At 41.1% G+C, this 22,453-nt stretch overlaps 1 protein-coding gene across 1 annotated transcript in view; it reads left to right on the top strand.

Moving 5' to 3' along the window:
* Positions 1-8,033: 8,033 nt before the first annotated feature.
* LOC118103297 (caM kinase-like vesicle-associated protein) overlaps positions 8,034-22,453 on the top strand; it is a 37,653-nt gene continuing 23,233 nt past the window's right edge. The window contains exon 1 of the mRNA XM_035150068.2: positions 8,034-8,240. The gene's annotated coding sequence lies outside the window, so the exon portion shown is untranslated. The remainder of the gene's footprint in view (positions 8,241-22,453) is intronic.

The raw sequence follows: 22,453 nt of genomic DNA on the forward strand, positions 1-22,453 counted from the left end.
CGACTAGAGATTCACATAAGAGCTGCACAAAGCTCAACATGTGTTGTTCTCACTGAGATGGGGAAGTGGGTTTTAACAGTTTTACCTTGACAAATATGAAAAGAGGTTCAGTATTTACAATCATTCCTAACCTTATAGTCTCTTATGTTAATAAGTTCAGGTTTTATAAGTGTACATGGATAAAGTGCAACTATTTCACTCATTGTATTCTGATATAGATCAAAATGAAGGGTTAGGGTTACTTTGAAAGGAGGAAATCCCTCTTATGTTTGTGTAGTAAATATGAAGCTACAGCTGTCTGTGACTTAGCTTGGCACACAGACCAGAAACAGGGGGAAACAGTTAGCCCAGATATCTATACTCAGTCATCCAAGTAATGGTGTCCTCAGGAGCTGCACATGTGTACACAGTCAGCTGGACTTGCTTGTGTTTCTTTAAGATGTTTCACCTCTCATCCAGCAGGCTCCATCAGCTCTATCTGACTAATGTGAGATTTCAGGTATTTGACCTCTGTGGGTCTTCACATGTATGGGTTAGGGTTGTATATTTTTTGAGTTGTTATATTAAACATGCAAGTCATTGAGCCTCCTGCTAAAAGGTGGGCAGTTGGGGTCTCCTGAGTCAAGTTGTGAAAGGCGTCTCATTCGACCAGACGTGGAAACAAAATCCACCAGAATCTCTAAAACTCACAAATGACATGTTATGTTACATTTGATTAATTCATACAAAAAACAAATTGTAAACTTGATATATTTTGAAGACCCAGAGCCAGCTCTCCGGGGTGAGAAAGAGTCATGCTTCATATCTAACTCTTTGTGAGAAGAGAGTAAGTGTTTTCCCCAAAATGTCAAAGTATTCCTTTAAGTATTCCGATTGATTGGCAGTGTTATTAACAATATTTGCATAGCTTTTCCAGCCTTTCTCTGTGTTGCAGAAGTTGCAGAAGTAAATCTGCGGAGCTTTATCAACACAGTGACCACGGGTATTCATTCATATAATCAAAAATAAGCCCGTAAAGCCGAGGACAAAAATGAGCTTACTGTGTTATTTCAGGGGAGCCAGAAATAGCACAGAGAATCTTGGCAAGTACTCATATTCAGCACCTGCCATAAATAAACAGACATGAAGACGTTTGAGTGTTGAATAGCTCTCCCACTTGGCTGCACGCCTGCATTGAAACACTTTCTGAGCTTTGGCACTTAAATGTTCAACACAAACACACTCACCTGCATCAGGGCAATCAGCTTTACAGGAGGGGAATAGTAATACTCTCTTTGATGAGAATTTCATTTTAGAATAAATCAACTCAATCTGTTGTCTCAATCTAATACTATTTTTTTAAACATTCATCAAGAATGTCTTTGCCAAGATAAATTAGAAAAATTAGATATACTGATTTGCCAGGATTTGGTCAGTGTTCAGGGATAGTTAAGGGCTAGCATGTCCCATTTATTTATAAACATGTCACAACTCCTCCATTTATGTTTTTACCTGAAGTTAAGACAGAGCCCCGACTGATAGTACATTTAAATACATAGCAAATAAATAAAGTTAAATATATTCCATGATGGCAGCAAGTTCCCAGCTGAGATATTCTGATGTCTAAAATCTGAGTTTACACATACAAACTGCAGCCTCTCAGTTGTTCTAATTTTAATTTTAATTCACCATTGGCTATGATGCTAAAAACAACACCTCCCGCTTAGAAGGAAGTGGATGAATATGGGCTGTAAAGAGGCCTCCGGAGTGCTGTGATGGGCTGCGATGGGGGAAACATTCATCTTTTCTCCAAATGGATGTGACTTGCTGTAACAGGGACTAGATCATGCGGTCACAGAAATTCATAGTCTTTTTTACCAAGAATAATGATGACAAGAGAAGGAGAGAGACAAGAGGAAAAGATACAGGATGAAACTACCAGTGTGTATCTACACGGCAAAACTGAGCAGTGAGAGAGAGTCACAATGTGGGATTGGCTGTGAATAACACACACAGGGACACTGCATTGACTTCCATGTATTGTGGACAGCCTAATGAAGCCTTATCTCTCACTTTAACCACGACCAGTTCGCGTCTAAACCAAACCTTAATCTAACCACATATAACATCTTACCCCTGACCCGAACCAGGACCTAAACAATTATATTATGGTCCCCATGAGGTGGAATGGTCCTTAAGTGTTTGTGCTGGAAAAGGTCCTCACAAAAATGAGTGCGCACACACACACACATACTTCTATCTTGCGGTACTGAGGACAGTCATTGGCATAATGTATTCCCTAACCCTTAAACCCAACCCAAACCATCATTAGTTTAGTTGAGTTAAAACCTCATTCTAACCCTAAAATCAAGTCTTAGCTCTCAAATAGCCCTTTGAAAAAGTCTGGACCATCCAAAATGCCTTCCCTTTCCCAAGGTCTGCTAGGGCTTTACTCAAAATGGTCCTCACAAAGATATAAGTACAAGTGCGCACACACAGACACGCGCACACACTCTCTCTCACACACACACACACACACACACACACACACACACACACACACACACACACACACACACACACACACACACACACACACACACACACACACACACACACACACACACACACACACACGCACACACTCACACACTTAAAATATAAACATTACAGTTGCTTCTTCAAACTATTTTGAAACTTTTTTTGAAAGTTGATATATACTGTATTTGTAGCAAAAAATAAATGAAGTCATAAAAATGATCCTTACATCGCTGGTGATGCCTCCAGCTTTGACCTTTAAAAGTGGCAGTAAAGTGTTGGCAGCAGCCCCTCAGCAGGGGTGATAAAAGATCATGCTGTGCCCTTCATGGGTTCACGTCTCCTGGCTGGGCCCCTCTTGAAAAGCTTCAGGAGATGCCATCATGCAGCAGTGCATTACCAGAGGATCCATCCATTCATGAACGCCCATGGAAGGAACACGGGCGTATTACAGCGATTACACCAGTGTACTGGCACATTTCAGTAATGAGGAACAATAACCAGCTGACGTTTATTACTCTTAAAGGCTTTTCAAAATTCTTGTTTTGTGCTGCTGCTGCTGGGGAGTAGAAAATGCTATCTAGCTGGTGACTGATTGTGAAATCATCTTTTCCCCATCATCTCCGCAATATGTTCACAAACACTGAAAAATAACCCCTCTGATCACCCGTTGCTATAGCAACTCCAGCTTGAGTGCTGTGATGCTACAAGGCCATGTATGCCGTGGTGATATCAGGCATTTGCAGTGAAACAGCACAGTCTGTGACCAAAAGTACTCGGCACGGATAGCATTGGGAAGGAAAACAACCCAGAAACAAACTTTTGAGGTGAAAGAAAAGAAAAAACATCATGTATAAACTATGTGAAGGGGAGCGAGGAGGATGTTAGTGTGTCTGCAATACTGACATTATAACCTCTAGTAGATAAAGACAAAGCTTTATACAACATGTGGTTGGACGGAGGGGAAGTTAAATAAAAACTACAGACAAACTCAGTAATATCTCAAAATAGTGAAGATTGTTGTCATTTAATTAACCATGTCACACCACACGTAGCCTCAGAAAACTGGACTGAGTCATTATCAGCGACAGAGAAAGAAGTGAGCAGTGACATTTCAGGTTCTCCTCTCCACATTTGAAACTCCAGCACGATAAGGAACCGTGGCTCTACCCTGAAGACATGACAACCTGGTGACAGATCCCCAGCTGTCGCCTCTGTCCTACTGTTGAGATGTAACAGCTGAGTCTACACTCTACAATGACATCTTCTCCGCTTCATTTCATCGCTGATACAGTCGTGACAAGAGACAAAGTGACCGACTGTGACTATCAAACATGTCAGCTGCAGCTCTGAGCACAGAATCTATGTTAATCTGTCTTATTTCACACCTCTCTGCTGTATATTCAGACCTGACTTGTGGACAGGCTTCTCTGACAGGTACGTTTACTGCTTTGTTGCAATGTATGATCATTAACTCTCATTTGAACGAGTAGAGACTGTTCTGGTTTAAGCAAGTAAACCAAAAATAAACCTAAAATCCTTGGAAGATCTCTTGAAGCAGCAACTTTTGACAGCAACTCCATGAATTAAGATTCAACCATCTGCGTCTTAGGAGGATATATGCTTAATGAACATGAAAACAACTGACCCATGCTGTACTGCGACGCTCCTCCACCACTCCATCATAAGAGTGCTCCATGAACAGCAGAAGAACCGTGGTCCCAGCTGGCAAGAACTGTAAATGGCCAGTATGGCAGATTGGCTTCTTTCAACGGTTGCAGATGGCACCCAGCGACACAAGGGTCACCGTTCTGTCTGCGCCCCGCCAGAAATCCTCATCCTGGCTTGGAGTCTCCATCTTCAGCTGCCTCAGCAGATTTCAGCACATGTGGGTGAGGAGGCAGTGTCGTTTGGAGGAGGGATCTGGAGGTCATAGAACAGAGATAGCCTTTACTGTTGAGCTGTTATATGCTTGACAAGAATACAGCTTAAAAATAAAGAATTAGCAACCTATAATATGTTCAGAGGAGTTAAAAAAATGCATCTCCTGCTCTTTAGACCTTTGACTCCATCATCGTGAACATATGTGGTGCATCGTACAGTTTCTGTCACATTGAGGGAAAACCATCTGTTCTCTGAGGATCCAGTGTCTCGATCCAAAGGGTCCACTGGTGTCCACTGTTTTCAGTTCCTCTGGTGTTGTATGTTTCCCCTCACATATTATTTGCAATATGTGTGGACACGTGGACCAGGGGGTTCAGATAAATCACAGAATATTAGAGCACATTTCCAACAACAAAGGCCTGCAGATGCTTGATAGATATATAAAATGGAGTTGGGCCACTCAAGTTTTATTGAGTGTCCTTGTTTTCTGGAAGAGATGCTGTTGAATGTTTGAACCATTTTTTCCATTAGACAGTTTGATCCGGCCTGCAAAGCAATACATACATACATACATACAAAACAGCAACTGAGTAATACAACAAAATCATAAAAGCAGGTAATGTTTTCAGCAATGAAATACCATAAAACAGAAGGCTAACATGTCTGTCATAGTGCTCTCTCCTGGATGTCAGGCCACAGTCAGGGTGAACAGACTGTGATCTCACGGTGTATCATCACTGACAAGCATCATGGTGGCTGTCAAGAAAAGTCAGAAGATGTGTAATATTGGGATTTACTAGAATAATTTTAACATTTTTCTTTTTAGTTTAAGTAAAAGACAAGGCACTGTGTCTAGTTTGTAGCGATGAGCTGACAGTGGTGAGAAAGTTCAATCCCTAGAATCATTACAGCAGGTAACATGCAACTTAACTGGATAAGTTGCAAGGACAAACGCACTTGGAAAAAGTTAACACTGTTAACTGAGTTTTGGTAAATGAGCAAATGGTTTGGAACCTGAAACTTAATCCCAAAAGAGAATTTCTTAAGGAATCTTGTTGCCATTGTGGAGCTGCTAGCATCAGACAAACTAAACATGTTTTCAAGTGTCAGTTTGTCCAGTTTTTTTCTTTGTCCTGTGATGAAGCAACGTAACAGTCATTATAACGTGCAGAACTTGCCAAGGGTGGGGCCATGCATGGTACAACCACAGATGAAGATTTGTTTTAATGGGTGGCTTTGGCTAAAACCAGCTGTGAGTATGCCATCATCACCATCACTACCATCTGACATCAAATGCCTCCTCAAAGAGCAGTAGATCCAGTCATCCCTTTAGAGAGGCTAATATATATGTGTTCAATCATTTGGTATGGCCCATGAAGGATGGGCGAGGATAAAATTATAAATATATAATGCCCCTTTTTGGGAAAAATAAAGGGCCATAAAAAAAACGAAATGGTTTGCATGGTGACTGTACCAGCAGTTTCAAATGAGAAACAAATTTAAGTCAAAATGGACCAACAGAGAAACAAGTAGGTCAGTGTTGTGAGGGAACTTTTGACCATCCTCACACATTACATCTAAACAGCACCATTAGGAGAACAGAGCCTGTGTCATTCCACACATATTCCCTTCTCTCCAAGCAATACCCAAGGCCATGTATAGGGACACAACTTGATTTAGGTATGCAATTCTAGCCTTTTTTTGGGACATGTTGTCGGGATGGGTGATGCAAGGTGGGGAGGGAAGAAGTTAAGTTGGGGTGCTGTGTGAGACATCTTCAGACTTGGGGGTGGACAATGGCTCTGTTAACCTTAATGTATTGTTCCACCTTTTGGTCTCCTTGATGCATCAAGTCTACATTAAACTCTTAGACAGACGTAAGACATCAGCTGCTGCCATAGTTCTCCTTTCAGCTTCCCAGAAAACCATCTCAGGTGTGATCTGTACACAGACTGAAAACAGAAGTTTCTTCCATGTCAACACAGGATCTGGAGCTGAGCCAGAGTGACCTTCAGGTTCATGATCACCTCTCTTACCAAGGTCTGTGTCCCTCAATTGATAGAGACCTGTGTCTACCACAGTCCTGTCTCTGAGATCTGCAGGCAGCTCCTTAGACCTCAAGAATTGTTTTTTTGCTCAGATATTACATTTTCAGCTGTGAACCCTTAATATAAACAGGTTTGTTTTTGGAATCATGTCCAATTGATTGAAATCACCACAGATTGACTCCAATCAATAAAGAGAAATACACCTAAGTTAAAAAAAAAAAATGTAAGTGAAGGCAAACTAGGTACCTGTATGTCCAAACTTTGATGAGATTCATTCTTCTTTAAATATGATCAGTGGCAGATCTAGGATTTTTCTAAATCAGGAGCCGTAAAGGGGGCCACAATTTACACAGAAGGGCCAGTCCAACATCCATGTACACATCCTTTTACAGTAAGGGGCTCATTTTAGTCACTCCTTTACTGTTAGCTCCATTCTTTTGAGCAAAGGCAGACATCATTGAATATATATTTTGAAAATTGTTCATTGTTCAAGCACATTGTGCACTTCAAAAATAATGTTTTCAGACATGAACTGCTGAAGATGTCCCGACAGTTGGGTCTGGACTTTCTCCAGAGTTTACCTTTCAACATTGAACCACACAGCAGGAGATTCTCCGCTCAGACGCGTGTGCAGGTGAGGGTTGGTGCAGCAGGCAGTGGCAGGACGCAAAATATAAATTCCGCTGCAGACTTGACGTGTTTTGGTTTCAAGCACATCAATATTAGCATCTGCCCTTATCCCCAAAAGCTCTCTGGGATACATTTATTCTTTTTTTTTCAGTTTTGCATGTCGTGTAGAAACACCATAAACATGCCGACTGGCTCGCGGTGAAACCTCCTGATAATCTCCTGCTGTACTCTCACATGGGCTCATTTGGACATTATCAATTTTTAGGTAGCTGGCAGGAGAAAGTCCAGAGCTTCTCTCTCTGACATTTGCGTTCTCACATACAGTCCCTCTGGATAATGTCAGGAGATTATCTAGAGTACAGTGCATGTCTAAAAGCAGCTAAAAGCGTAGAAAATAAAGATTTTTAAGAAAATATAATATTCATTGTTAGTATTGTGAGGAAGAGACATGTTTTTTTGTTGTTTTAAAGCATACTGACAGGACAGGGGCAGGTCAGCGGGCAATCCGATTCCAGCTGGGGCCAAAGCCCCCCTGGCCTTGCCTGTGGATCCGCCCCTGATCCTAACAACTTCCATCAATGAGTTTATGGTAAAATAAGGTGCATCCTTACAATCAATTATCATCAGTTACCCATAGGTGGCACGTCACTGGCTCATTGATGAAGCTGCATTACACAGTTTGATGATGGTTGGGATGTGAGATTTGAACCGGCTCAGACTTGTCTCTGACCCCTCTACCCTCATGTGTGCATCGTCCACTCCACTCCTCCACTCCACTCCACTCCTCTCCTCTCCTCTCCTCTCCTCTCCTCTCCTCTCCTCTCCTCTCCTCTCTCTCCTCTCCTCTCCTCTCCTCTCCTCTCCTCTCCTCCTCTCCTCTCCTCTCCTCTCCTCTCCACGTTGCGCTGCGCTCTCGGAACCAAACCTCCTCCCCCTCCTCCCTCTCGTCTCCTCCTCACAGCGCAGAGCTCGATGCGCGCAGGCACAACAGATGGTACACTACTACAGAGCGGAGGAGCGCACGAATTTTACGCACAACTACTTTTATCTTCTGTAAACTTGACAGGGACGTTTAGTGTTAGAGGAGTAAGGTGGGTGTTCTCCGAGGACAGACTCATCCTTGACCGGATCGTACATTTGGAGGCGGAATTTGGTGTCAAGGTAAGTTGTGATGTTTTGTTTTTTTCTTGTGATATGCGGTTCACATCTGCGGGATGCGCAAGAAAAGCTCAGGATGCGATGACTTGTTGTGGTTCCCTCCCTTTTATGAATGCATTTAAACGTATATATATATAACACTGCTTCTAATTAAATTTAAGTTTGTTACGTAATATTTTACACAACCCGAAATGGGCAGTGGCTCCAGCGTCAATTAACCCACCATAAACATATTTTAATGGATTCTGCAAGATTTGTGTAAAGTCTAAATTATTTAATTCACTACACAGTTTTAGTCCCTATAGGTTTGAAACTGATTGCAGAAAAAAAAAAATTCTAAACTTATTCAAGCAAATACACAAAAATCATGTTTTAAAATTGACATCACACACAAAGCCATTGGGGTGTTTCATTTGACTAAACTTTATTGCAAACTCTGCAGATAGAGCAGCCTTACTGTGGCTCTAAATAAAGCATAGGCAGACCCCCCCCGAATCCTCACTGTAAAGACAGTATATAAGAGCCTTTGACATCTGAGTTTATTGCAGCACAAAGTCTTCACTTACTCCACAGGCTCACATTAGTTCTGATGCTGCACCTCAGTGGGGGTGCTTATGTGCCTTCCAACCCATAATGATCATTCCTAGTGACTTATCTTGAACCCCCCACACTCCCTTACAGTGCAAACTTTTAATGTGAAAGAGCAGAAAAAGACAACGTCAGATGACAAATCTGACCTTGTGTCTGTGGTGGCTCTTCATGTCGTGGAGGGTTAAAGATGCAAAGAGGGAATCTTCAGGCACTTGATCTCTACTGAACCAAGACGATGATACAAGACCTCTGTAGGTATGAATGCAACAAATCTAATCCTGGCTTTGATGAAAATCTTTTAATGTATTTAATTTAATGGCGATCAAATACCACATGCAAAATACGTTTTTTTCTTTTACAGAGCACTTGTACTGATGACCTTTGTACACACTGAAGTCAAACAGTGTTTTGGACAAGTGCCCTGTAAATGCACAACTTTATAAAAGACTATCCTCAGCATGCATGGATAAATCAGACTATGACACACTGCCACTACTCTCTGAACTCCTGCAGATTCAGATGCCAGATCTCTGACATTTAATAATGAATTGTCAATCTATCTCTTGACATATATTATTATTGATCTGCTCTTAAGATATACATTCATGTCTGCACCTTTGTCAGTGCAGTAAATCAACTGAGCCAAACACTCACATTTACTCAAGGAAAAAAAAACACCCAGGGAGCATTTCCACTATAGGTCGTACCACTCATCCGTGTGTCATCTCCTTAAGGCCATTAAAGATGAGCAATGTGTGCCGGGTCATCAGTGAGGCATAGGTAATGATTTGCTCAGTCCCAGAAGAGGTCCAGACATGCAGCGGACCCCAGGTGGCCCCATGGCAGCGGCGGCAGCAGCAGCAGCAGCAGCAGCAGCAGCAGCAGCAGCAGCCCCAGGAAGGCTCAGCAGATCACATATAGTCTCACAATTTGTAAACAATGAGATCTCTGGGGAGAGCTGCCTTAACTGCATTCTGCGTGAGCTACTGGCACGACAGAGAAATGTGGAAGTGTGAGGATTGCTTTGAAAGTGTGACTGAAGATGTAGAAATTTGTCAAATGGTGCTGTAAATGAATGGAAGTAAATAGCAAGGAGTACTGTAGGTACTGTACACAGTATTACTTTGTGCCTTTATTGTGATTCTGTTTACAGCAGAGTACACATTGCACTGTGTTAGTCACCTTTGTCTGTAAGATATTATATATTTTTTCTTAACCGTGCGTGTGGTTTTATTTGTGCTCATTTTTATGGGACCTTTGAGTCCTCAGCCACTAATGCTCCTGTGCTGGAGCCACACGACGCACCAACTTAACCATGTGTCTCTGTCAGGAAGTGAACTGTGCTGACTACGTGCATGAGATCAAAACACACATTGAGCAGCAGCACCGGGACATAAATTGGCATTTGCTGCAAGGAAGAGATCATGTGCGCACGCCAGAGAAAAATTTGTGTACCCAACTTTTATGTGTCTACCCAGAAGGGCAGGCTCATTTCCTCTATGGAGAGTGAGGTACACACTTCGATACTAAAGCACAGAAACTGCCTCTGGGAGGAAGCAGTAGCTGCTGACATTATTGGAGTGCCGTGCGCTGCTCCCACTATGATGTTTCACTATATTGTTGTGAGAAAATAAGAGTGGTAGGCGTTTAAGTATGATTGAGGGACCTGTATTATATCCAAGAGAAGGGAGTTTAATGACTTAAGTTAGAGAGAGCATCCCACAAGTGTGGACGGGTTATATCTGAAGTAATAAGATAGGACTGGCTCTCTTTTTTATGAAAAGTGTGGTGTGTGGACTGTGAGTGTAGTCTTTCTCTTTGAAGAGAGGAATCAAACGCGTGTGGATACTCAGCTGCTGCAGAGGCTGACTGTTGTATTGACTTTACATAACCCACATGGGAGGTATACATCATAATTACAGGTTTTAATACTGTATAAACTGAGTTTTTCTGGTCATACCAAACAGATATAGAAGACTACGCTGCAGCAGAGGAAATGAAATAATGTGAAAGCAGCTTGCTCATTAGAAAACAACCCCAAACAGCCTGCAGATGTTTTCTATTTCACAAATGTGTCATGCAATATAAATATGATCTTTTAAACATCACTTCCTGCAGAGCAAACCATGTCCTATAAAACAAAATATATCCTGTAGACAGTCACTTCTACAAACTTACATAAACGCTGCCAAGGTCATCACTGATTCAGTGGAGGATATTTCAGTGAAAGGGCTGCGTTTGATTGTCTCTTCAGCTTTAGCGCTGCTGCTGCTGTCCACCCATCAAACGCAAGCCGGTGCTGTCCTCACATGACTCAAGCCGCCCAGGCAAATACGAGTGACACCAGAGACTAACGCCAGCAACACATGTGTTAGTTGTGTATTTTGTAGTCGCGCCCATTCTCACTCCATTTACAGAGGATCAATATCCTGCTGTGAGAGAGAGTAAAATGAGTGTGTGGGGGGAGGGATACCACAGCGAATAAATCCTGCTGTGATACCTGTCACAGCCGTGAAGCAGTCAGGCCGCCGCACAGCGTCTGACATTAAACGGCTAATCTGAGCATGAAAGAGATGCTCACGTTGGTGTCGGAGATGACTGATGCATTGGACGTGAACTCACTAGATTTACAGTGGGTGCATACATTACAGCTTGATTGTAACCGTCCTTGTTATAAGAGCTCATCCGTGCACATGGTGACTCGCTCTCTGCTGTTTAGTTATTCATCTTTACTTGACAGTAAATATGACTGGCTGTGCACAAACCAGCCCACGTCTCTACACAGCCCGCCCTGGTTTATTATTGATATTATTAATATTATGTGTTAATTCTGAGGCTGTCAAGAGGATGTGCACGCCTCCCAAATATCAACTACGTGTCGCGTTGATCTGCGCGTCAAGATGATTGGTTGATTCCACCGCGCTCCGGATTCAGCTTTGAAACTGAGATGAAAACAAACGTGTCCACAACTCTTCAGAGCCGCCTGGAGAAGAATAAATCCTTTCACATGCAACACTCAGCATATGCATTCATGCATTCATGGAGAAAGTCAACTGTGCAGACGCATTTACACACAATTCAGGTATAAGTCCTTATAAAAAAGATTAATAAAATATTATGCTAGAATCATTTTGACCCAAACTCTCTTTCTCTGTAACAGTACATAGATTTAGCATTGCACTCTTGCACATCTTGTACTATTGAAGTTTTAATGCATAGTTTAAAAAAAAAAGGATCAGAGTTAAACCCAGCGGAACCAGAGAAATCATCTCTTTCTTTTCTTTTATTCCATGCATTCTTCTTCTTTGCAAAAAACACTGCCAGATCCGTTTAGCTTTCCAGAGCCATAAAAAAGCTTCATAAATATTTTTCCACATCATGCTGGATTTTCTCAGTCACTGTCTCATGATGACGAAAAGGTTAAACACGAACACACAAGATCCGCCATCCTTAAAACGGTTTTGCTGGTTTCAGATGAGACCTTCGTGGAGGCATATTATTAACAGTGCTCCTTTGATTTGAAGTGGGCAGAGCTCTGTTTGATAAAGCTGTCACACACTCCCGTTCTCCAATCAGGATTCACTTACACACTTACACTAACTGGTGGACAATTGTATAGACACTGGTTTCTCAGTGCCTCCTTGTCTACTCTGCATGGACTTTTCTTTTTTAATATAGTTTGTTTATTTCCTTCATGGCAGCTCTACCCATTGCAAACTGATTCCTCTTTTACGCAACAATTAGCAGTATAGACACCGATTTTTCAAATTCGGGGAAACCTGCTTAAAAAAGTCTTGACTCTCTTTGCCAGTAGAGGAGTTTGCCTTTCTGTTTTTTGCACTAGTGAGTCATGTTGTCACAAATGCACTGAAAATGAAAAAACAATCACTAGAAGTTCAATGCACGATACAATGGCGTGCCAGGAAAGAGTATAGCATCAGAGTCTAGATTGCCAAAATAAAGAAGAGGAAGAAATTTGCGCGTTCACCCCGGTGTCATGTTTCCATCACTGCCGATAAAAACCTGTGTAGACTGCAGAGTCAGCTGACCCGGGAGTGAATACAGATTGTATCCATTCGCATTGCAAACAAAAAACAGATTTTAGTGGGTTTTTAAACCCGTGGAATAGGGTCCTTATCTTGTTTGTTTTGCTGCTCAGTGTTGACGAGGAAGGAGGCATCACATGAAATATGACATTAGTGTCATCCTCTAAAGGATGATATGGATTAATCAGCCTTTCATGCGGCTGGTTTCCTCCTGTCACAGACATCTGGGAACTAATTACCAACATAAACTCCTGTCGTTATGGCTTTTATCAGGCGGAGCGTAGAACAGCGGAAAGAAACCATCAGTATCAATTTATAAAAAACAGGGAGTTATTTCTTTAGGGTCATGAATCATGATGAAGACGGAGGAAGTGTCCAGTGGAAGAAATCAAACAGGAGTGTGTTCTGCACTCAAACCTCATTGAAAGGGTTACTTATGGCACCATGCAGCTTCAAAGAGCCGTCCTGCCCAGCATCCACAAATAGAAAAATTTGAAGGGGAATTTTAAATGGAAATGGATTAATATTTCACCTCAGCATTGATTCATGCTGCCACTGTAGACATTTTCATCTGCGAGCAAGTCGCTTATGCAAAGGCATGCGGTGACGTTACTGTAGTCTCAATCTGGCACATCCTCGCCAATCCACTGTGCATTACAAGTAATGGGCCTCCTGTGTGGAGCATTACTGTCATCACCACTTAGTTTGTCACCCTGGCCGCCTGCTCAGTCATTTTCTTATTCACAACAGTGGTACAGAGAGCAGGGGTTGAAGCGATAAAGGCCATGATGGATGGAAGGTGTTATTATTGAGTTGTGGTGTTTGCTGACTGCGTCCTGAAGAAATAGATGACATTTTCCATCCTATTTGAGTGTGCAAGGTAATTTCTCAGGTGACATTTTACGTATCAAGGCAAAACCGCTGCAGGGTTCTGCTCCATGTCACAAAACACTGATGAAATGTTCTGAAATTTTCTAACAACATCTTCTGTTACTAACCAAACCAGATCTATGCAAACAAAACAAAAAAATCAGCAACTGCAGCGGTAAAAAAAAAAAATCAGCAAATAAAAACGATAGCTCCAAGGTATATTTGTCATGTTTCGTGTGTCAGTCATGTTATGAGATTCTCTTCCCCTTCTAATATTGTTTCCTCTACATGTTGAACTGGTTTCCACCGCATGTTGCACAGGTGAAGGACAGGGGAAATCTATTTTCATTAAAGTTGCATGACAGACCATGAAGACACACGGCAGTTGCATGTCTAAAATCGATGGTTCTCCCTCATGCTCTGGTAGTTTGTCACCGTGGTGATGCGATTAGTGACGTGCTTTGTGTTGACCCCTTGAATCAGAACTTAATGATGCTCTGTTATCAGCCTGAAGGATAGATTTCAGTACTGTTTTTAGACACTGTGATAGAGAGGCATGACGGAGGTTGAACTGGTTTATATGGATCCATCTCTATTTCTGTCTTCACACTGGATTTTGAAGCAAGATCACAAGCTCAGCTTTGTCAGTTTACAATTTGGAAAACTGCAACTGTGCAGTTTCGGCTCCCGGCAAAAAAAAGGAGGAGGAGAAGGAGGAGGCTGAAAGGGCTTGTTAATGAAGCAAGCAACTTTTTAGACATGTGTGCAATTAAATCTGAAATGTTAAAGGAGGTCTGAGTCACCAGAGGAAGTGGAGTTCTTTTTTTTTATTCTGAAGAAAAGTTAATCATGGGTGCCAGCATGCTTGATTGCTTACAATACTTTGTGTATAATATTTTTTTATTGTGCAAATAAAGAATGCAATTACTGTTTAAAGAGCACAGCAAAAAGTATTTGTAGGCATCTTTCCTTATCTTTATTCCCTCAGAAACATGAGGCAATAAAATCCAATTACTAATTTTAATTGGAGCCATCAGAAACAAGTTGAGGACATTTACAACATCACCTTTTAAGTCAATATGACAAATCTGTTAGCAGCTACCTGTTCACACCTCCAGCAGTTAAGGAGAAATTCATGCGGAGCTACCGTTTTTGAGTCGGCCGAGTGAGTGTAAGTCCAATATTCATTACAGTCCTGCGAGTGCCACAGACACTGGCTCCTTTACTTTCTTTCCTAGACAAATTTATTTATTGATGGTTATTGGGACGTGAGAAGGAATTCAACAAATACGATTAAATGTGTTTTAGAAACAACTCAAAGAAAGCTTTAACCTCATCTTTATATCTCCCTGATAGTTTCCTGAAACTATCACTTTTATGGCTTGTTTTCAGGTTGTAGGCTATCATTGCCTCAGTCTGTCACACTCCTGAGCCGTGTGATAAGCTGGAATCACACAGCCCTGTGCAGGAACTCACAGTCTCTATGGATCTGCCCTGCATGTGTTGAGAGGGGAGATATTTGTGGGAAATTATTGTTTATATGAAGCAGAAACACTCTCTCACCTAAATGTGCTTTACTAATGAAACAATTAGTCTGCAGCGGTTTCTCACTTAATCAAATCCACTTTGCAGAGTCTTTGTCAACAGATAAAAGGAGGGAAGCGAGCAGGTGGTAGACATGAATGAGCTTAACCAATAAAAATCGTTCAAAACAACTGTTCTGCTCCTCTTGCGTGAAAGACACAATCTTAGCACTGATCCGTGCGGTAATGTGCATGAATGTTTTAACTCTACTCGCTGTTTGAAGACATAAACAGACCTCCTGGACCTCAATAAAAAAAAATCTTCTAAATTTAGCAATATGCAGCACACAACATAGACCCTCCTCCAAAGCAAATTAAGATTTTCTCTGCATTGAGCACGAACGCCACTGTACTATGATGCCATGCTGGAGGACTTTGTAACCAGGGCAACTAACAACAGGCGCGGAGAATGGTCAGATTAGTCGGTGAAGTGTGAAGAGGAAGCATTTCAGATTTTACATTAAGCAAAAATGTACAAGTTGCATGAAACAGTCCATTAAAAAAAATATATATATAAACAGTTTCATGTTGGTAGAGATTACTCGGAGCAGCTTTTGTGAAGCTGTGCACACCTCGTCGTCAAGTTGCATTAACGAACACAGTGGGGGGTTTTGCGTGACAACCAAATCTGGATAGTCTGGAATAAACACAGATTTTATGCTAAGTACAAATTGAGAACGTGATATTCAAACCCGGAGCCCAAAAGGCTGAAGGCACGTAGCTGTAGAAAAGATGAGCTAATCACAAACTTCAGGAAAAAAGAGCTCGGTGGAGGTGGATGCCTCCATTAGCAACCAGGATTCACACCTCAGTCATTCATCTCGCCACCTCCCACAGCACTGACCCCCCCTGTCACATGTTCTGAGTCACCTGGATCCTTGCCACTCCTCCCTGCCTCCTCTCTCAGCGAGTTACGTGAACCTCTCTCTCTCTCTCTCTCTCTCTCTTGCAGATTAACCGTATCACTGCCTAGACAGAGCAAGAATACAGAGGAAAGTATATTTAGGTACAGACTGCTACTATTGACTGGAGATGGGCTTTTTTCATTCACGTGGGAGGAAAAGAAGAGCGAGTCCAGCTTTGTGGTGGATAGTAGGTTTTTGTAGAGCAGTGAGAACGATCCTCACACGATCCACATTAACTTATACGAGAAAGGCCAAGCGCGCATCAATGGACCAACCCCATGGGCTTCTCAGTGTTAAGACTCCAATTTTCCCAACACGCGACGGTTTCTGCCATGCAGCGAGGTTTTAAATGAATCAGTTCAGGCTGGCTATAACTGGGCCTGTACATTTGCACAATATTTCTGCCAGGAACACGGTTGTCAATCATCACAAAGATAAACCTGGAACAGAACCACACTTCACGTATGACATGAAACAGACAAGATATTAATAATCTCCAACGCAGATACATTATAACAGCAATGTTTGTGTAGAGGTTCAACAATTAATGCTATCAGTAAGCAAACTATCCAATAGCTGTAAAAAACGAAAACAAATTGCTTAAGTCAGTAGCATTCATCTTCTGGGAATCTACTTGATTTATTACAAAATTTGAATTTTGTAATAAACCAGATAAAGATATTTCTTTGCATATAGAAGTGAAAACCTTGACTTCCTTTTGGTGCTCGAGCAAAATTTAGTGGAAGTCGTTATGAGTCATCCACAGACGACCATGAATGACTGTATAAGATGTAATAGCAATCCATCAAATAGTTTTTATTTCAATCTGGACCAATTTTATGGACAGATACAAAGACAGACAGGCCAATTTTGCCATTACTAAATGAGAACAAATTATTAAATAAGAAAGTCTATAACTTCATAAAAACTCATCTTCTGATGAAGGGCATGTGATTTAGGCAAAAGTTCCCGAACAGATACTAAATCAACCCTGAGTTTATACACAGCATTCCACATGCTTCACTTTTCATCTATATGGAGGCAAGAAAATGCAGGAATGAACGAGGTGTTGACAGCTGTATTTCATGTAGTGAACATCGATGGTGTTTGTGTTTTTGGGATCAGATGATAATCGTTAAACCCTTTCACTTGCTTGAACTTTGCTTTCAAGCATAAACAAAGAGACAATCCCTTTTCAGTATTCAGGAAAATGAATACATTATTAGAAACTATTAATACCATTTTAATAAAGTGCATTTTCTCAATATGATGATGCTTGCCTTAAAAGTAATTAATTAAAAAGTAAATTTACTGCATGTATGAACTAGAATGGCACTCAATAGAGTGCATTCCTCTGCCAAGACCCTACAGTCCCCATAAACTCAATCAAAACCCACCAAATTGCACACACTCAAATAAATAAATGGGCCTGATTTCATCTAGATCTGCCCGAAAAGGAAATGGGTTCTTCTAAGGTCTGTACCATATCCTTCACCCCAAGATTTCAGAAAAACAGTGCACTAGTTTTTGTAAACTCCTGATAACAAACAGAGAAACAGCAATGAAAACATAACCTACATTGTGGAGACAATAGTGTCTTCTGATACATATAGTTCAGGAAGGTTGGATTATGCACTCTCTCCCTTGAGAAGGACAAATGTGATCACACTGTGGGTGTGAAACATGCATGAATGCTTAGAACAATTTAAGCACTGGCTCTAATGCAAAGCAGATGACGTTTTTTGGTCGTCTCTTTGCGTATGTGCAACAGGAAATGTATCAGGATTTGCTTGGCCCTGCTGAGGAGCAGGTGGGCTTTGACTGGTGGACCGGCTGGACCGTCGAGGCCATATGCAGGACAGCTCACCGCCCCTCAGTGGACCATAACACCATACTCTCCCCTGGTGTGAGGAGTGAGAGCGAACTGCTCCCCCCCAGCAGGCAAACCTCTCTCTCTCCACCAATAACATGTCATCTCTTTCAGTCAGAGGCGGTCTTATTCTGCTGCTTCCCCCATGTGACAGCACTGTAACCATGGAGACGGGGCTGTTATCATGATTTTACATTCATTTGAAACTTTAAAGCCAGTGCGGTGCTATTCAGTCTGCCATTACGTCTTGGATTTGCCGAGTGTCATTCAGCAGTGTCTCCAACATCATGCACACAGCGAGAAATTCAGATGCCACGCTTGTGTGTCATTTGTAGAGCAACTAGAAATTCATCACAAGCATCTCTGTCTAAGTAGAGACGCGATCCTACATGAACATTGTGTCAGGAGAGATTATACAAGCATCAACCTGCTGGGTTGTCTCCTCCAAAGAGAATAGCTTGTAAACATGATGAGGTAGCAGAGAATATTATTCAACTGACTCACATTACATACCAGAACACTGTAGGTTTTGGTATGTAACACCCTAACCCACACAAGGTGGATATTCGAAAGAAAAAGAGACTATAATTGTTATATTTCAATTTGAGTTCAGCGCTGGTGTGATTACTGATCATACAGGAAGTCATTTTGCAGCCAAAGCTTTATGACGCCTCGTTACCACAGTTCTGTTTTCTGTCTGTAATTCCAACTCATATACAGACTCCACCCCCTTGTGTTCATTGCACCGAAATGCATTTCTTTGACGTATGTTTACAGACGCCATTGTCTGCATTTGAAAAATACAGCTTATTTTGTCTGTATTTTTGCTGCGTGGTTATGTGTAATGTGCTCCTGGAGTAATATCGGGGGGTAAAACATTCCTTTTAGATTGTTGGTTAAAGCCCATTGTGTATATCAATTATATTAAATCAATACCTCTATTGATTTATACAAATACATAAATGTAAATGAATTTAACAATGAACTCCCCCACAATTCACAATGTGGTAAACTGTCTGATACTTATATTTAATTCTACAATTTGACTATCAACTACATTAAACTACTAAATTAAATGAAATAACCTCTTAGCTTATTTGTTTTTTGCTAACCTGCTGTGGCTCAAAGTGCATTCGATCCGTCCGAAATCCACCACAAACGTTTTTTCAATGTACATGGAGGCACATCCCAGACCAAAAAAACATTGGAGATGAGTTTCGCAACACATTGGAGGTGACTAGGGTTGCCATAGGAATGAATACACTTCAGGTTTACTAGCATACAAACCCAGGGCTATGTGGAGGTACCAGTGTTGCACAAACAGAAAAAGTGATTCATTCTTTAATATGAGCCAGTGAACTAACCTGCTTTCACGACACATGTCTGAAATCCTCAGGGTATGACATTTGCAAACGTCCTTATTTATTAAACATATTTTAGCTGCAGCTTATTTCTGCAGAGCGTCTGTCAACTTGTGTTTTGTCTAAGTTATGACTCAGCCATTTACTGAAGGCTCATCTCTACATGGCCCACATCATATTTTCTGATGATTGCTGAGGTGGTACAGCTAACTTGTACAGCTTCATTCTGTTAAAACACAATCCTATGATTATATTACCACAAAAATACAGCAAGATAGCAACCCATATCCATAACCATATCCTATAGCACACACACTCACACACAAATACAACTTGATGCTTTCCTTAACGCAGCTCACAGTTAGGCACTGTACTTTACACTGTTATTACTAATGTGAACTTGAATCACATGCATGCTGATCAGCAGTGCCACAATATATCATGCTTCCTTTTTACAGACGACGACTAGGATTCATCAGACAACGAGACAAATACCCCTTTTCCACCAAAGTGAAGCGCAAGTACTGGGCTGATACATACGCCACTGTTTACGTCTCTGATTTCCCAGTAACACTTATATGACATGAATATATTGTCTATCTGTGATTGGCTGAGTCCATTGCCGGTTAATTTTTTTCAGGTGATTTGTCATTGTATTTTGCTTATATCATGGTCTGTCTCCTCAAGAATTTATTCAACTATATAAATGAACCCACAAACTGGCACTTATTATATATTATATAGTAAGTTATATAGATGAATTCATTCAGTCCATCATGACTCTGCTCGCCTTATTCTCTCTATCTCTTAAGACATGCTTACACACACTGACAGAGACTCAGCTGACGTCTCTGACTCGCTACAGTTTAAAAGTTGATTTGTTTCTAACCACCGCCACAATATCATCACTGATTACTGCATAATGTTTGATAAATGACTAAAATCTTTCTTCTTGGCTGCGTGCAATCATTCTTTTATTCAGCCCCCTCCTGACTCCGCTCACTCTCTAAATTACATTATTAAAGATGCTATATGTAGGTTTTTGCAATTGTTACAGAGCAAATGTCAACATCTGTTTAATAACCAGTTTCAAAGAAACGTTGCAAGTTCAGCATCAAACTAGATTCCTTTACTCACCAACTTCTGTGTCCAATGATGGAAACCTTTTCTTCTTTTCTTTGAGATCTCAAAGTAGTAAATCAGCCCCAATCCAGTCTGACCCAATCAACCATGAAAAATAAATGACTTTGTGTGCCGACATGTGAAGCATTTCCACCAAAACAATTGCCTCAAATGATTTATTTACAATGTGTGAAATCTTTGCAGCCTTTGTGGTCACAATTGAGTTCCTTATATTGATCAACGATGTTGTCAATTATCCTTTCATACAAATGTATTGGCTCTTAGCATGATGAGCCATTACAACACATCTTATTATTCCCTTAGATCAGTACAAGAATTGCCTGTATGTGGAAAATCACCATTCTCAATTCAACAGAACATGCAGAGTACAGCATTAAAGCAACAGAATCTAATTGGTGTGATATTTCACTCAGAATCTAGGACGCTAATACACATTAGCTTTGAATGTGCACCCACTAACCCGTGCTTCGAGTTTTAAATAATAGACCTAAAGAGAGCAACTCAACAAAAACAACTGTAAATAGCGGATGACGGACCATACTATGGTCTGTGAACTCACCGGCAAATGAAAGCATATTGTTTATTCTGTTTGGCCAACAATTCAGTTTGATCTGTAGCTGAATCATAACAGCACCAGGGTTCTGCCAAAATTTCTCTTCACTCTCCTGTTGTTTCTGAAATAAAGCAGTTTCATTTAAAAGTAGTGCACTCTGGTGCCTGGCTGTGAGCAGAAATATGAAGCAAATCTGGAATTGTTGATTCTTACAGAACAAAATGTGTTTTAGGATTAGACAGCAGAGGTTGACTAAATTAAAAATAAAAGTTATACACTAATTCAACTGCAAAATCTGATCTGGTGAGGGCTTAAAATTATAGAAATACATGCACAGATGTGCACATAAAACACTTACATATTGGCTGCCTGTTTGAGGTTTTATTTGAGCATTTATTCTAATGGTTCATGAATTAAAACCTCCAACCTTGACCTAAAGGCTATATATATATACAGTATGCTATAATGTATGGGCTGCATTTGCATACACAGCTCAGACAGTTGCACAATTTGAATAGATTTCACAGATCTTCATTGGAAGCGATGAATTGGAAGAAATATTTAAAGTTGGATTAATGTGGAACATGATCTGACTGTGCTTAATGCACCTATTATCACATTCCAACATGGTTAGCGGTGCCACACCGCAAAACACATCAGTAAAAAGAAGGGACAACCATCACATTAACTAACACTAACTGTTAGAATATTATTGTTCAATTTTCTAGGCTCCTCTCCAAAGCAGCAAGTGATAGAGCGAAACTTCTCTTTGATTTCACACCAAGCCATCAGACAACAACAGCACTGCAGCAGTCCAACCCATCAGTTTCTATCTCCTCCAAGAACCTTGTAACCCACTTCTAACAAGCAGCGGCATGGTGCCCTGGCCATGAAGTCTCTTCATGCTGTTGAGTTGTATTTGCTCTTACTGAATAAAAGAGAATTTAAATGAACATGCGGCAGCTTTCAAGATTGGACTGGGATGGAGAGCTGACAAAATGTAAAACTGATTAATGTCTGAACAATGACGAGGCCTGTGTACAAGACTCAATCATTACTTCCCAAGTGGTTTGTAAGTGTTTCGCTGCATTCACAACAAGGCAAAGCAAATTTTTGCGTTACTTGAGTGAGCAAAATTAGTTTTTACTTGCAGTACTCAAGTAAACACGAGTAAACACAACCCTGTTCTATTGGCCCATGCTCCTCGGAAAAAGGGAGAGTGTGGAAAGGCCTGAGAAGCCAGCACCTGGTGGTCATGTGCATGTCCACAAGACCACCACCAGCATTACCTGAG

This window comes from Hippoglossus stenolepis, chromosome 3 (genome assembly GCF_022539355.2).
Source record: "Hippoglossus stenolepis isolate QCI-W04-F060 chromosome 3, HSTE1.2, whole genome shotgun sequence".
Lineage (NCBI taxonomy): Eukaryota > Metazoa > Chordata > Actinopteri > Pleuronectiformes > Pleuronectidae > Hippoglossus > Hippoglossus stenolepis.